Source organism: Nicotiana tomentosiformis, chromosome 12, assembly GCF_000390325.3.
Source record: "Nicotiana tomentosiformis chromosome 12, ASM39032v3, whole genome shotgun sequence".
Taxonomy (NCBI): Eukaryota; Viridiplantae; Streptophyta; class Magnoliopsida; order Solanales; family Solanaceae; genus Nicotiana; species Nicotiana tomentosiformis.
The window spans coordinates 109,884,666-109,902,000 of NC_090823.1; positions in this window are offsets into that span (position 1 = coordinate 109,884,666).

Consider the following 17,335-nt stretch of genomic DNA (forward strand, 5'->3'; position numbering starts at 1 on the left):
GAAGAAGATGCCCGAAGATTGGCGGCGGAGTTTGATGATCCCGTTGTACAAAAATAAAGGTGATATCCAGGATTGTAACAACTATAGGGGTATCAAGATGCTGAGTCATACTATGAAAGTATGGGAGAGGGTGGTGGAGATGAGGGTGAGACGTAGTGTTTCTATTTCCGAGAACCAGTTCGGATTTATGCCGGGACGGTCGACAACAGAAGCCACTCACCTTATGAGGAGATTGGTGGAGCAGTACAGGGAGAGGAAGAAAGACTTGCATTTGGTATTCATCGACTTAGAGAAGGCCTATGATAAAGTCTCATGAGAGGTTCTATGGAGATGTTTGGAGGCTAGTGGTATCCCGGTGGCATACATTAGGGCGATTAAGGACATGTACGAGGGAGCGAAGACTCGGGTGAGGATTGCGGGAGGAGACTCGGATCATTTCCCAATGGAGATGAAATCGATCCTAGCCCGTTTTTGTTAGTTTTAGCGTTAGATACGCTGACGTGTAACATACAAGGGGAGGTGCCATGATGTATGCTATTTGCTGATGACATAGTCCTGATTGACGAGACGCGAGGCAGAGTTAATGCTAAATTGGAAGTTTGGAGACAAACGCTAGAGTCTAAGGGTTTCAAGTTGAGTAGGTCAAAAATTAAGTAATTGGAGTGCAAGTTCAGTGAGTAGATGCATGAAGAAGAAGTGGAAGTGAGAATTGGTACTCAGGTCATCCCTAGAAGAGACAGTTTCAAATATCTTAGATCTATTATTCAAGGACATAGGGAGATTGACGAGAATATTACTCATCGTATTGGAGCGGGGTGGATAAAATGGAGGCTCGCATCGGGGGTTTTGTATGATAAGAATGTGCCACCTGGACTTAAGGGCAAGTTCTATAGAGTGGTGGTTAGACCGACTATGTTGTATGGAGCCGAGCGTTGGCCCGTCAAGAAGCCCCATGTCTAACTGATGAAAGTAGCTGAAATGAGGATGTTGAGATGGATGTGCAGGAATACTAGGAAAGACAATATTAGGAATGAAGTTATTAGGGACAAGGTAGGTGTGGCATCTGTGGAGGACAAGTTACGGGAATCAAGGCTGAGGTGGTTCGGGCATGTGAAGAGGAGAGATATGGATGCTCCGGTGAGGAGGTGTGAGAGGTGTCCATGGCAGGTCTGAGGAAGGGAAGGGGTAGACCTAAGAAGTATTGGGGAGAGGTAATTAGGCAGTACATATCATTGCTTCAGCTTACCGAGGACATGACCCACAATAAGAAGGTGTGGAGGTCGAGGATTAGGGTTGTATGTTGACAGATAGTAGTGTGTTCCTCCTAGAAAATTCAATAGTACTATGACTATTTTTATAATTTCCTATTTATGGTTCTTTATTACGCATGTTGCGGCATTCGCACACGTTACTATGTTACATTATTGCTAACATTCTTTGCTACTTGATGCTTTATTTTCATTGTTTCTTGAGTCGAGGGTCTATCGGAAACAGACTCTCTATCTCTATGAGGTAGGGATAAGGTCTGCATATATATATATATATATATATATATATAACTAGTTGAATATTTTAGATTATGATTTTGTTACCAAAATCTGCCCCATGAGTATTTGGTCTAATATGACATTAAGGAAAGAGTCGGTCGAGGACGAACAAAAGGCAGTAAAATTCGTGGCCGAGGTGTCAACCATGGTCGAGGTCGAGCACTGTGCAAAGGGCAATAATGACTAGTTGTCAGGATAAGATATTAGAGAGAATATTCTCTACATTTGTACTATTAGGGTTTCCTAGAAAAAATGCCTATATATTTAGAAAGAAAAGACAATGATAGGGGTATGTAATATTCATTTTGATAAGAGCACTTTTGAGAAGAAGATTCTCTCTCTCTCTCTCTCTCTGTCAAGAATACATAAACTACCTTTTGATAAAGATTCTTGTTCATATTATTCCCCACCCTTCCACCATATCCGAGGATTATTCATACGAATCTTGGACCTATCAGTCACTCTTCATTGTCAAGAGAAACATTCATTCAACTCATCCATTATTGGGTGAATCATTCTCCTTATTTACTTAAATACCATTTATTACTATTTATTGTTAGTTATATCTCCATCAATGTTCATGCTTTAAGAATATTCTGCACTTGTTCTCATTAACTATTTACGTGATCTGTCCCCACATACTGCATGTTTTACAGATTAGTATCTAGAATTATTATCCTTAACTAGATTCAACCCCTTATTATATAAATTAAATAGTTTAACTGGAAATTACACTTTTTGGTAAAATAATTTGGCGCCGTCTATGGGGATGTTCTAGCTAAGTTTTTTAGTTTCTTCTAGATCTACAACCGACACTGGTTACTGACAAAACAAAAACAAAAACAAAAACCTTCTTCTCTCTACATGCATAGATCTAACATGGTAGGTAACAGAGAAGAAAGAACGAGAATAATGAGCGACCTCCCAACCAACCTCATGGACATCATCCATGAAAGCTCTGAAGCAGTGGACGAGGACACAACTTCCAATGCCTCTCCTAGGCAAGGTGGATCACCCCCTCCCTAGTGCAGCATCACAAAATCCCTTGGCAAGACAGCCTCCATATCCGTGGGAGAGGAGACACCACCAGCGATAAAGAAGCTCCTTGAGGCTTGTCTAATTGATACACTGACCAGCGTCCTCCATCAGCCCGTTCAGGGCACAGCCGCAGCAAATGCGAGAACCTGTGCTGTATCACCAGTGGACGAGCAACATGATCCACCTCCTCCTCCATCCACGATGATAGGTATTACTCATATTGTTGTTAACAATACAGGCGATGACGCTCTCACGACCATTTTGAAAAGGATGGAAGAAATAGAAAACGAGAACAAGACACTTCGAGATCAAATGAGAGAACACCAAGAAAGGGTCGATAAAATACCAGCGCTCCTAAGTTATTGCCAAAGAGAGATGCCAGTCGGTTCATCGAGCAGCTGTACAGTGATAGCGCTACCCCACATGCCATACCAAAGACCTTTAAAATGCCGCCTTATCTGAAAATTTATGATGGCACGACTGGCCCCGAGGATCATGTGACCCATTATGTCACCGCCGTGAAAGGCAATGACCTTGCCAAAGAACAAGTATTCTCCATTCTGCTAAAACAATTCGACGAAACCCTCACGGGAGGTGCATTAACCTGGTACTTACAACTGCCAGCACATTCCATTGAAACCTTTGAGTAAATGGCCGATAAGTTCGTGACGGCCCATGCTGGGGCCAAGAAGGTCGAGGCAAGAGTGAATGACATCTTTGCTATCAAACAGTACCCGAAAGAAGGACTGAGGGGCTTCCTCGCTCGTTTCAACCGAATAAGAATGACCTTACCCAATGTATCAGAAGGAATGCCGGTAGCTTATTTTCAAAACGGGCTGAACAAAAATGGTTCAAGGGCGACAAGAAAATTATTAAGCGGGCTTATGAAATATCCCCCAATGACTTGGGACGAAATGCATTATGCATATTATGCCTAAGTCTGAGCAGACGAAGACGACCTCAATGGGCTGACTCACCGACTGACCTCAGTACAAGCGAAATCCAAAAAAGATCAGAGAAGTGATATTAGAAGAGATCCAGCGGCCTCATGGCCAAACTGGGAACGACATCTCCCATATGTCAAAACTATCACTGGAACCTCATCTCGCCATGAAGAAGGCCAACCTCGATCAAGAAGAGGGACTCATAGAAATAAGAGAGGTATGCCCTCTTCACTATCCGCTCATAATTTGTGCGTGTCACCTAAAGAGATCGTCTATGCCTTGGAGAAGTTCGGACCAAAGGTAAAGTGGCCAAAAAAGATAAGGTCAGACCCGAATACCAGAAAATCAGATGCCCTCTGCGAGTTCCACCAAGAGCGAGGACACAAAATTGAAGATTACATCGCCCTAAGACAGGAGGTCACAAACATGCTGCAACAGGGACACCTCATAGAATTGCTGAGCGATCGGGGAAGGACCAACTTTGCCAAGGGACGCGAACATTAAGGGTCGCCGAAGCCGCCCTTGCCAGTCCACACCGTCCACATGATCATCGGTGGTGGGGACAACGCTTCCATCAACAGTGTGAAGTTCACCACAACCCACAAGATCAAACGGTCGATCTCCCACCAACGGTATGATGAACTCGAAGAAAGTAACGTCTTCGATAAGTCAGATACCAACAGTTTGGCATTCCCTCACTATGACGCTCTCGTTATTACTTTACGAATTTTAGATACCGACGTGAGACAAATTATGATAGATGATGGGAGCGACGGGTGTATTATCCATCCTCGAGTACTCACACAAATGAAACTCGAGGACAAGATAGTACCACGCTACATCACACTAACAAGTTTTAACAATGTAGTTGAACGAACATCCGACGAGATCATACTCCCCGTCTTGGCGGGTGGCGTCACTCTGGAGACCACATTCCACATCATGGACCAGGACACAACATACAATGCCATAATAGGGTGACCATGGATACACATCATGAGAGCTATACCCTTAAACATGTACCAATTCATCAAATTCCCACTCCATGGGGCATATTCAGCATACGCGGGGAGCAACGCACATCCCAAGAGTGCTACTGCATCGCCCTAGACTGCACGACCACCCAATAAATGAGAGATAGAGAGAAAGCAGCATAGAAATCAACGGGGTCGAGGTCAGTAAGCGATGACAATGAAGACATCATCAAAGACCCCAACTCGGTCGAGGCCGCAGGATCGGCCGTAGAGGACCTCGACCCTATCCAATTAGATGACAACGACCACAACAAGAAAGCTTACATCTGCTACAAACTTCAAGAATTGGGTAAGTTTCCTGAATTTTTAACTGCTAACGCAGACTTGTTAGCTTTTAGCCATGCAGATATGCCATGTATCCCAAAGGAGATCGCCACACACAAATTAAACGTCGATCCACTCTACCCCCCGGTGAGGCAGGTTCGACGAAAGTTCAACTCCGCAATCAATGATGCAGTGCGCAAAGAAGTGGAAAAATTATTGGAAAATGGTTCCCTCAGGGTGACGAAGTACCCCCAATGGGTCGCCAACGTGGTCATAATGAAAAAAAAGAACGACAAGTGGCGGATGTGTGTATATTTCACCGAACTGAACAAAGCTTGCCCCAAGGATTCGTTCCCATTACCTCATATCGACCAGCTCATCGACGTGACAGGCGGGCATGAGCTGCTAAGTTTCTTGGATGCCTACTCGGGCTAAAACCAGATCCTTTTGGAGGAAGAGGACCAGGAAAAGCCACCTTCCTCACCCACCAGGGGACGTAATGCTACAGGGTCATGCCTTTCTGATTGAAAAATGCGGGGGCAACTTACCAAAGGCTGGTGACGAAGATATTCGAAGAAAAACTCAGAAAAATGATGGAGGTATACATCGACGACATGTTGGTCAAATCCAGAAGGAAAGAAGATCATATCGACCACTTACGAGAAGCCTTCGGCATACTCAGGCAATACGGCATGAAATTGAACCCCCAAAAAATTTGCATTCGGCATGGCCTCAGGGAAATTCTTGGGTTTCCTAGTGTCGCAGTGGGGTATCGAGGTCAATCCCGACCAAATCAAGGCCATCGACGGGATAACATAGCACTTGACCACCAAAATGCAGGTCTAGAAGTTGACTGGCCATATCGCCGCCCATTCGATATTCATCTCACGATCCTTCCATAGGTGCCACAAGTTCTTCGCCGCACTCAAAATGGAAAACGGCCTCCAATGGACCCCTGAGTGTGTCCAAGCCCTGAAGGAGTTAAAAGTGTACTTGTCCTCCCCACCGTTGCTCTCAAAACCAGAACTAGGACAGACCCTCCTCGTCTACCTCACCGTGTCTAAAGTAGCTGTGAGCGCAGTCTTAGTCTAAGAAAATAAAGGTACGCAATCTCCCATCTATTACATTAGCAAGACACTAGTCGACGCCGAGACCAGGTACCCCCATCTTGAAAACCTGGCTCTGGCCTTAGTCATAGCTTCACCCATGAAAGCTTAGACCGTCTTTCCAATGCCACCCCATCTCGGTCATCACGACTTTCCCCTTAAGAAGAATTTTACACAAACTCGAACTATCGGGCAGATAGGCCAAATGGGCCATCGAACAAAGCGAGCACAATATTACCTATCGACCGCGAACGGTAATAAAGTCACAGGTCCTCGCCGACTTCGGTGCGCAAATTATGTCCAAAGTCGAAAAGGAAGTCGTCCACGCTTCTTCCCAAACACAAGACCTCTGGGTCCTGTACACCGACGGTGCATCTAACGCGTCAGGGTCCGAGCTGGTACTCGTACTCGAAGTTCCAAAAGGCGAAATGATTCGCCAATCCATAAGGTGCCCGGACATGACTAACAACGAGGCCGAGTATGAGGCCGTAATTGCAAGATTAAGACTAGCACTCAAATACGGGGCAAAGCGGCTAAGGTTGCGCTGTGATTCTCAGCTCGTGGTCAACCAAGTCACATGGACTTTCCAAATCTAGGAGCAGAGGTTACAAAACATACCAAACTGAAATTTGAAAACTACTACCCGAGTTCGACGAATGTCAGCTCGACTAGATTTCCCGAGAACAGAATATCGAGGCGGACGGCCTCGCCAAATTAGCAGCAGCCACCAAAAACATTACAACCGGAGACCAAAATATGGTCTACTTCCTCAACTCGTCGATAGACCAAATTGAGGTAAGAACCATAAAACTGACTTGGGACTGGCGAAACCATATTATTACATATTTGCAGGATGACGTACTCCCCAACGATAAAAAAAAAGTCCAAGAAGTTACGAATACAAGCGGCCAGATACAACATTGTTCACAACGACTTGTACAAAAGGACATATGGCGGCTCACTGGCAAAATGCTTAGGCCCAAATCTGATGTGGCATGTCCTTGAAGAAGTACACGAAGGCCAATGTGGAGATCACTCCGGCAATCGAGCTTTGGTCAGGTGCCTCATACGAGCGGGGTATTACTGGCCCACTATGAAAAAGGAGGCCGCGGATTTCATGAAAAAATGTGAGCAATGCCAGAAGTACGCCCCAATGATCCACCAAGAAAGAGAACACCTACACTCAGTAAAGATCCATGGGAAGGCAAACTAGGAACAAACTGGGACGGCCCCTACAAAATCAGGACAGCAGCAAGCAAAAGGTCATTCAAACTAGAAAAAATGGAAGGAAAGCGACTACCAAATAACTGGTACATTACATACCTTAAGTACTTCAACTTTTAAAGGACGAGGTCCCTAAAGTCGCACTCTTTTTCCCTTACTCGAGTTTTGTCCCAATTAGGTTTTCTCGGGGAGGTTTTTAATATGGCGAGGATGGGGATACTTTAGGATTTAAGTGTGCACAGACGAGGGCACTGGACGGCTAGTTCATTACAAGATCTCTCACTATTTTTCCAGTGCGACCGATGGAGGGACTAGATAGACTAGGACTGGGACTGAACTACAAGCCAACACCTAGAAAATATGTAAATCTCTCCGAGAATATGAATAAAGGACAAGTACATAAAATCTATTTCTGCTCTCCCCAGATAAATGTTACATTCGACCTCGTTCGAATTAACACCTACTCGGCCCATGGCCCTAAATAGATAAAGGTTACATTCGACCTCGCTCGAATTAACACCTACTCGGCCCATGGCCCTAAATAGATAAAGGTTACATTCGACCTCGTTTGAATTAACACCTACTTGGCCCATGGCCCAAAATAGATAAAGGTTACATTCGACCTTGTTCGAATTAACACCTACTCTGCCCATGGCCCTAAATAGATAAAGTTTACATTCGACCTCGTTCAAATTAACACCTACTCGGCCCATGGCCCTAAATAGATAAAGGTTACATTTGACCTCGTTCGAATTAACATCTACTCTGCCCACGACTCTAAATAGATAAAGGTTACATTGGACTACGTTCAAGTTAACATCTACTCGGCCCATAACCTTAACTAAACAAAGGGTGTATGAACACCTAGTCGGCCCTCAGCCACAGATAAACATACAACATGTTCGACCTCGCGACATGTTCGACCTCGTTCGAACCAACATTTACTGCCCCTCGGCCGGGATCAAACCTAAACATCGTTTCATCCTCGTTTAACCTACTCGAATAACTTTATTACGATGAAGGAAACCAAGCAACAAAATCAAAAAGCATACAAACTCGAACGAAGAAAAAGAATCAGGTACGAATAGCAGAACTAACATTTCATACTTAAAAGAGTATTTTTTACAAAGGCCCGATTACACGCCCACAAAAATACACGCAAGTCTGCGGCTAAACAAAAAAGAAGGAAAAATAACTAATCACCGCCTGGCCCAACAGCACCACCAGCTTGGTCACCCAAACCATCTCCACCTACCTCTTCGCCATCACTATCGCCATTGCTATCGCCATCGCCAGTGGGATACTCATCCTCATACCAAGCATCTTGTTCAATTCGTTCCACACTCGCATCCTCGTCATCACCAGCTTCTGGTGTAGTGGGGTCATAGCCGCAAGCAAACTGAGCATTACGTGTCTTAGCACGAGCGTCCTCGAAGTCGACTTTCAAAAAATCCCCCGCCCCCATCAGATCCCTGAATATATCCAGCTGGGCTTTGGCGTGAATCCATTCCTTGTACAGATCCCGTGGAACATCAGGAAGAGCAGAAGTATGGGAAGAGGACGGTTAAGACAATAACTGTGCCTTCTTGGCCTCGAGAGCAGCAACTCGATCACTAAGGCCCAAAGCCTCTTTTTCCAGCTCCCCTATCTGCTCATCAAGCCGCTCTTCTCTGAGCCTGGCCGTCTCCAGAGCACCCTCCCGCTTAGAACGGAGAACGCAGATCACGATCTCTAAAGCCTCTACTTTCCTCGCAGCCGACAACCGGGCCAACTCCGCCTTCTCTAAACCCGTTGCCTTCTCAACGATCTCGCCACTCAGAGTGTCCTCTTTGAGTTAACACTCCTCGAGCTTGGCGCACAATAAGACCACTTGGGCTTGAAGGTTGGCATATTGGGCCTTGACCCCCCTGCTCACCTCAAGCTCCTCCTCTTTTTCCCTCAATGCCCCCTCTAGAGCGCTGCATTTTCTGATGACTTTTACCAACTCGTCATCCTTCTCCTTCAATTCATCTCGGAGAGCCTGAAAGCTACCATTCTCGCCGAACCGTCTGTAGATCTCGCGATACTTGGTACGATATTCACGATACTTCCGCTCTATCTTCTGAATGATAGCCTTACGCCTCTCCTCTCGTCGGACACTCTCAATCTCCAAAATCATGGTCTAAAAGAAAAATAGAAAATGAAGAGTAGAGTGGCATCCTTAAACTTCTCGACATACGAAAACGAAGAGGGATTGGAAAACTTACCCTAAGAGCGTGGCCGGCTATACTCCTAGATAAAGTGGCATCCTTAAACTTCTCGAGGGTTTTACCCTCCACATCAGAGTAATGGGGATCGAGAGAAGGGACCACATCCTCCATGTCCACCAGCAAGTCCCAATCCATGGGGATCGCAGTAGTCCGCGTGGTCCCCTCCAACCTCATCTCAAGTTGGGTAAATCCTTCCTCCATCATCCTCACCTCCTCGGCATCCATGTCGGAGCCCGTCTTGTAACCTTCCTTGGCTACACATTTCCCTTTTAAGATAGCCCTCGAAGAAAGATCCTCGGCCGATCGCTCATCCTGCCGTAAGTCGACAGGGACTCTCGCTGATGGCCCTTCAAATCCCACCACGGTCTTTGGGAGAGATGTACCTTCTTCAGCTTCAGACGAGGGCAGAATCACGGGCGGCAACTTGGCTTCACCTCTAAGTTCTATGGTCGCCATCTCTCGGACGACGAAATCTTCCATCACTAATCTCCTTTTGCGGGGAAGTAAGTCATCCCCACTCGGCGTTGATTCCGCTTTATCGTCCTCATCTACTAGATGATATAGAAGGGAAGTCAAAAGTTCCACTGCAGGTGCGGTCGATGACCGGGCAGACCTAACCACGACTAAAAAAGGAATAGAAGCAGACAATCGGGCAGGATTTGTCGCGGTCATAATGGGAACCGACCCCAAAGAAGCGGCCTTCCTCTTACGAAACACAGGAGAAGGGGCCTTTGGTCTATACGAAGGTCTTCGTGCTAAAAAATATAGAATAAAAGATTCATTTCCTACACAAAACTGCAACGAGCAAGCGATTGTGAGGTCAAAAACAATATAGATGAAAAGGTGTGTAGGTGAACTCACCGGTCGCAGAAGGCGCATGCCAGAACTTCTTGAGAAAGGCCGGCCATTCACGAACCCCCACTGTATGAGGCAAAATCCGGCTGACCCAGTCATGAATGTGCCCGACCAAAGGAGGTGCATAGTCTCGGCTGCATGAATAAGGGACCGAATGTCAGACCATGATTAAAACAGGCAAAACAAATGCTTGGGTAGAAAAGAGAATACTTACAGGCGTAATTCCAAGTCTCAGGGAATCCGCTCGCGTTGGCCACCACGTCCTCGATTTTGACGAAGAAGTAGTTGAGCCAGAACTGACGATTTTCCTTATCGTCCATCTTCACCACCAGGCACTTACTTCCTCTGTGGAAAAAGATACAGCATCATCCCCTTATAGAAACTAGGGGCGAAGAGATGCATCAGGTGGCGAAGGGTAATCTCGACCCCGGCCAATTCTGCAAATTTCATTAATATGCAGATAATCTTGTAGATGTATGGGGAGAGTTGGGCCGGGAAAACGCCGTAATAGCGGCAAAATTCCTCCGCCAAAGGGAGAAGAGGAAAGGAATAGCCGACATAGAAAGGGTACGCATAAAACGCGCAATATCCAGGGCGGTGTATTTGTACCACATCGCGCCCCGTTGGGATCAGATCGATATGGGCAGGAATCTTGAACCTCACCCTAAACTCAGCAAGATCAATCTCCTTCATCGTCAACTCCGAGACCTCAGGGTCGTCCTCAGGTATCTTCGAGAAATCAGACCTATTTTTCTCATTAAGGGGACCTATTTCCTCCACCGCAGGGAAGTTCTCTTCTTCAACAGTGACAGAAATCTTATCGGCATGAGGAGGAATGCCAGAACCAGAGGGTGTGTTAACCATGTTCTTGAAAGAAGAAAGTTTTAAGCACAAAAGGAATGGAAGCAACTGAAATCACTGGTAATCAGGGGAGTGGATACACAATGACAAAGTAAAAAGGGAGACAAAAGTTCAATATGGAGAATGAAGAAAGAGACACAGGGATTCGATATTAAGAGTATGCAAAACAAACACAAATGGCCTCAGGTCCTTATTTATAAGAGTTCAGGCACCAGGACCGAGAAATCATGCCATCATTACCCAGCGCAGGTATCGAAACGGCATAAGCACGAGAAACGACGCAAAGCATCGGGAAAACGCGTCACAATGACGTATAATGTCATGATGTCACTTTGAAATAGTGCGGCCCCAAAGGTTGCGGCTCATGTCACCACCTCGCCCGAAGCGCCACTATCCGACTGCTCGCCTAATTTTATCAACCACGATAAACAGCGTCCGCTAATCAAGGCCGTTTGGGCTCGGCCTCAATAAGCGAAGGGACTAACTATATAGGCCAAAATCTGCCCCAAGAGTATTTGGTCTAATATGACATTAAGGAAAGAGTCGGTCGAGGTCGATCAAAAGGCAGTAAAATTTGTGGCCGAGGTGTCAACCATGGTCGAGGTCGAGCTCTGCGCAAAGGGCAAATAACGGCTAGTTCTCAGGATAAGATATTAGAGGGAATATTCTAGTGAATATTTCCTACATTTGTACTATTAGGGTTTCCTAGGAAAGTGCCCTATATATATAGAAAGAAGAGACAATGATAGGGGCATGTAATATTCATTTTGATAAGAATACTTTTGAGAAGAAGTCTCTCTCTCTTTCTCTGGCAAGAATACATAAACTATCTTTTGATAAAGATTCATGTTCATATTATTTCCCACCCTTCCACCAGATCCGAGGATTGTTCATACGAATCTTGGACCTATCGGTCACTCATCATTGATAGGAGAAACATTCATTCAACCTATCCATTATTGCGTGAATCATTCTCCTTACTTATTTAAATGTCATTTATTGCCATTTATTGTTAGTTATATCTCCATCAATGTTCATGCTCTAAGAATATTCTGCACTTGTTCTCATCAACTATTTACGGGATCCGTCCCCACCTACTGCATGTTTTAGAGATTAGTATCTAGAGTTATTATCCCTTAACTAGATTTAACCCCTTATTAGACAAATTAAATAGTTTAACCGAAAATTATACTTTTTGGTAAAACAGTTATGAATAGTTTTCTCGTGATTTATATAAATTATATAGGTAAATAGTTATTTATATACCGTTGCAAATAGTCTAAATGACTGTTGCAGTAGCCCAGTTTATTGCAACGACTGCCAAATCGTTGCAATAAATAGGCTATTGCAACGGCCTGTCAGCCGTGACATGGAAACGTTGCCATATATCGATTGCAATACGATCTGATGTGACGGACACCTAAACCGTTGAGATAGAACTATTGCAACGGTTTTTCTATCTGCTGCAACGGCTTTGGCAGCGTTGCCACTTGCCTACTTTCTAGTAGTGCCAATAAAGCGAGAATACATAAGTACTCTCCTCAACTTATTTCGGCTTTTAACCATACACCTTAAGTTTGTGGGATCTGTGATCCCCAAAACTTGTCCAATCGATGTGGAACTATTACCGTCATGAGAGACTAATACCAAATTTAAAGGCATTGCAATTCACGCCCCCCCCCCCCCCCCCCCCTTATTTTTCGCCACATGGATGTTTTGCTTCTTTTCGCTTATTTTTCATCAGCATACTAAGATTTACGTATTGTTATATAAGATCTAGAGATAATTGTTATTATATACGGTCGATATCGAGTTCGCCTACGACATGAAAGGACAAGCTCAGAACATGACAATGCAAGATTGAAGATCGGCCCCAAGTCATACGGGATAGAGCCCGGGGTCAGGACACCTGCCTTCGAGAACATTGAGTCTGAGACCCCAGAGTCGACTCTAGCCCCGAACGAGCTCTAAGAAACATCGTTAGCATAACCAACAAAAGACCGGAATATTCGTAACCGGACAGATGCTGCGGCGGGAATCTCGGCGCGTATCAGTAAGGAACCGACAATCAGCAAATCAAAGGATTTTTTCCTTTTATAGAATTGTACCTAAAGTAGGCCTCCTCTACTATATAAAGGGGGGTCTAATAATTCATTGAACATATTCCAAAGCAAAACATCACTATTCTCTTTAATCTCTTATTGTTCTGTGTCTTGATACCGATCGAAGCACGCCCGGCTCAAGGGTGACTAACCTTACAAGGTTGAGACTGTTCAATTCGTGTGGTTTATATTTACTTTATCATTATTTATTTCAATTCCAATCTAATTTATCGTTTTGTGTCAAGCTAATCCACGTATCCTTAAAACACTCACAAATTAAATTTCTATCCGATTTTGAGGGTAAACAATTATCTTGTTAGGCTTTGACTAATGACCAGTTGATTATTCAAAAACTTGCTCATATGCATATATGAATGCCCATGACGTTCCGCGATCTCATGTTCAGAGTTAGTTAAAAATTACAGTCTAGATTGTTGAATTTCCTTACACAAACAACTTTTTTCATGTGGCAATTCAATTTAATTGTTTTATGAAATTTCATTTAGGTAAACCAATTCAAAGTTCTTCAAAAATATATAAATTAAGAAATTCCACGATTGAACTATCAAAAGAAAATAGAATACTAGCTCATTTTTGGGTAAAACTTTCTCATCCTTCACTTCTTTTACAATCCTTTGTTGCTATTTATTCTCATTTCTTGGTGGTGTTATAGTCATTTTAGAGAACTTTTGCCACTCTCGTATAACATACTTGGAGTCTTTTGGTGGACCAGAGGTCCCACAATTTTACTCTTCACTTTTATGAGGTTTCCCATGTAAAATTCCTAGCTAGTATGGCTTTGTGTTTAATTGATTGTTTACCTTTTCAATATTCAATTTTCCGCAGATTACAAGATGCCGCACACATCAAATTTCACTTGAATTTGCTTGCTCTTGTTGATTTATAAGATTAGAAAGATTTTGACAAGGTGTTTATTTCCCTATAACTTTGCCTTGCATCATTAGCATACTTTATCTTCCCAACAAGTTGGTAGCAGAGATTCTGCGTTATCTATCACTAACTTGTCTATTTGACTGATGGAGACAAACACAAGCACAGTGGTGTGTTTGAATAACGAAATTAATTTTCATAAGTAGATGCATTTGTCCGAATGGATTATTTTTGATAAGGATATTTGACAATCATCATGATGACTACTGCGTCAAACACTTAGCATAGTGACCCTTATAATAAAAACTGTAAAATAACTCAACAAGCAAAAAATTTAACAAAGGTGAAAAATATACAAAACAAATCATGAAGATACAACGGGGCGTTCACATACCAATATTGTTATGCTAATAGCAGTAAAGGGGTGCAGCGATCAAGTGAAAGCTAGGGTTTGCGGGCTTGAAAAGGATGAAGAGTGCAGCTTTTATAGTGCAGAAAAGGCCCTTGCACTTTTGAAGTGTGTAAATTTATCTCTCAAAACTATTTATTATCAATTAACCTTCTTCTATATTTTGAGACCTTGTGCCACCTTGCCAATATATATTTCCGTTCACTTTTCTGAATACTTTCCTTTGGACTTGATCATTTAAAGAAGTTTTTGTTTTCTGTAATAGAAACAAAGCAAAGATGAAAAAAATAAATAATAGTTTTGCTGGTTTAAGAACGGCGCCATATCACCTCTCCTAAGATTATAATTATATAAATTTACAGATATATAGATTTGTCACCATCCAACTTTAGTTAGTTCATTAACAATGATTCGAAAGTGATTTTTTGTGAATATTAGTTATAGATTGTTAGACCTAAATTAAGAAAAGAAAAAAAGATCAAGAAGTAATTCTATGTGAATTATGATTGTAGATTCGTGGATCTAAATACCGTAGCTCAATAGCATAAAATGGGCTATGAGTTCGATGGTAGGGAAGGCCGAAGCTCATTAACTTTAAATTCTAGACAGTCACTATACATGCTTGATATAACAATTGGCGATGATGGTGCAATATTTATAAATATGTTCATATTGTCGGCAAGATAAGCAAGGGAAAAGAAGGCATAGGTTCTCAGATGCTTCGACCTTGGACCAACATTTGCATAGTTTCTAATTTTAATGGGTGATAATCGTTTACATCATCCAAGTTTACTCTAAAAATCAAACTCATCCTTCAACTTTAAACGATTGTCATTTTCATTCTTTTATCATACGCAATATCTATTTTACCCTTTGATATTTTCAACTCTCCATATACGTAATACCCTTTTTATATTATCTAGATATTTCTTAATGCAGGTATTTATTCATAATTTAAATAATATTATATCTTATCACATAATTTAATTTAAGTTCACTAACATTGTAAATAAAATAATTATATTATGAATTTATTAAAAAATATATTGCTACTTTATTATTATTATTTTAATATTATATATATTAAAATGCATAGAATATATGTTGGTGTGTGTGATGTTAAGTTCCACTATTTTTATTATTTTATATGTGTATATAGTTTTTGACTTTTGATTGTTATTAATAGAATTTTATCTACATTATTATTAAAGTTCATGTAAAGTGTAAATACATAATTTTTATAAATTTATTATAATATTTACCTCTATTTTTTGACCATTTTATAATAACTTGAGAATAAAGTTCCATATTATATGCTCCATAAAGAATAAAAATGAGAGATAAAAATTGTAGATGGTAAAATAGGCATGTTAAGAAGTCACCTTTGATACGAGGAGCAGAATGATATTTGTTCAAAGTTGGAGGACGAGTTTAATTTTTAAAGCAAACTTGGGGGATGTAAATAATTTTTACCCAATTTTAATGAATAAAAATACAGAAGACTATTAATATGGAGCATACCAACAAGATGGTCTTCAAATGAAGAAGATTTGTAGGTGCAACAGCCTTCACCATGCTATGTACCAAAAATATTTCTGATGAGAGATATGGTATTATATATTTGCACTTTGTTCCCCCTTTAAATGCTAAAAGATCATGGGCATTCATATTTGATTTTGAGCAAATTCTTAAATCAGCTGGTCATTGGTCTGTAATGATCTGACTGGTCGTTTTGAGCATTTGCACTTTGCGCGATAGTTTACGGGCATGAGTAGCTCTGTATGATGTATTTTGACTTGTGTGAATCGTCTGTTTTGATTTTCAGGTTATTCGGAATCGAATTGGAAGAAAGAATTTCATTATTGAGAACTTAAGTTGAAAAAGTTGACCGGATATTGACTTATATGTAAACGACCTCGGATTTGAATTCTGGTAATTTTAGTAGCTCCGTATGGTGATTTTAGACTTAGGAGCGTGTCCGGAAAGTTATTTGGAGGTCCGTAGTGGAATTAAGCTTGAAATGACGAAAGTTAAATTTTTGAAAAGTTTGACCGAGGGGTTGACTTTTTGATATTGGGGTCGGAATCCGATTCTGAAAATTGGAATAGGTCCGTAATATAAAATGTGACTTGTTTGTAAAATTTGAGGTCAATCGGACATAATCTGATAGGTTTCGGCATTGGTTGTGGAAGTTGAAGTTTCAAAGTTCATTGATTTTGAATTTAGGTGTGATTCATCGTTTCGATGTTGTTAGGTGTGATTTGAGGCCTCGAATAGATCCGTATTATGTTATGGGACTTGTTGGTATATTTGGTTGAGGTCCCGGGGGCCTCAGGTGAGTTTCAGACGGGGTTCAGATCATTCTCATTTCATGTTGCATTGCTGAAGATTTCTGGTTCTGGTGTTTCCGCATTGTCACGATCCAAAACTTAACCTGTCGTGATGGCGCCTATCATGATAATAGGCAAGCCGACCTTTCCAAAACACTTTTAAAATTTAACAGAAATGAATTAAGACATTTAAAATAACCGGAGTGTTTTATAACAACAGGGGTAAAACCCAAATAGAACATAAGTGCAGAATGATAGTCCGACATCGGGGTGTCACTAAGTCATATATAGACCAGTCTCTATACATGCTTGATATAACAATTGGCTATGATGGTGCAATATTTATAAATATGTTCATATTGTTGGCAAGATAAGCAAGGGAAAAGAAGGCATAGGTTCTTAGATGCTTGGACCTTGGACTAGCATTTGCATAGTTTCTAATTTTAATGGATGAAAATCGTTTACATCATCCATCCAAGTT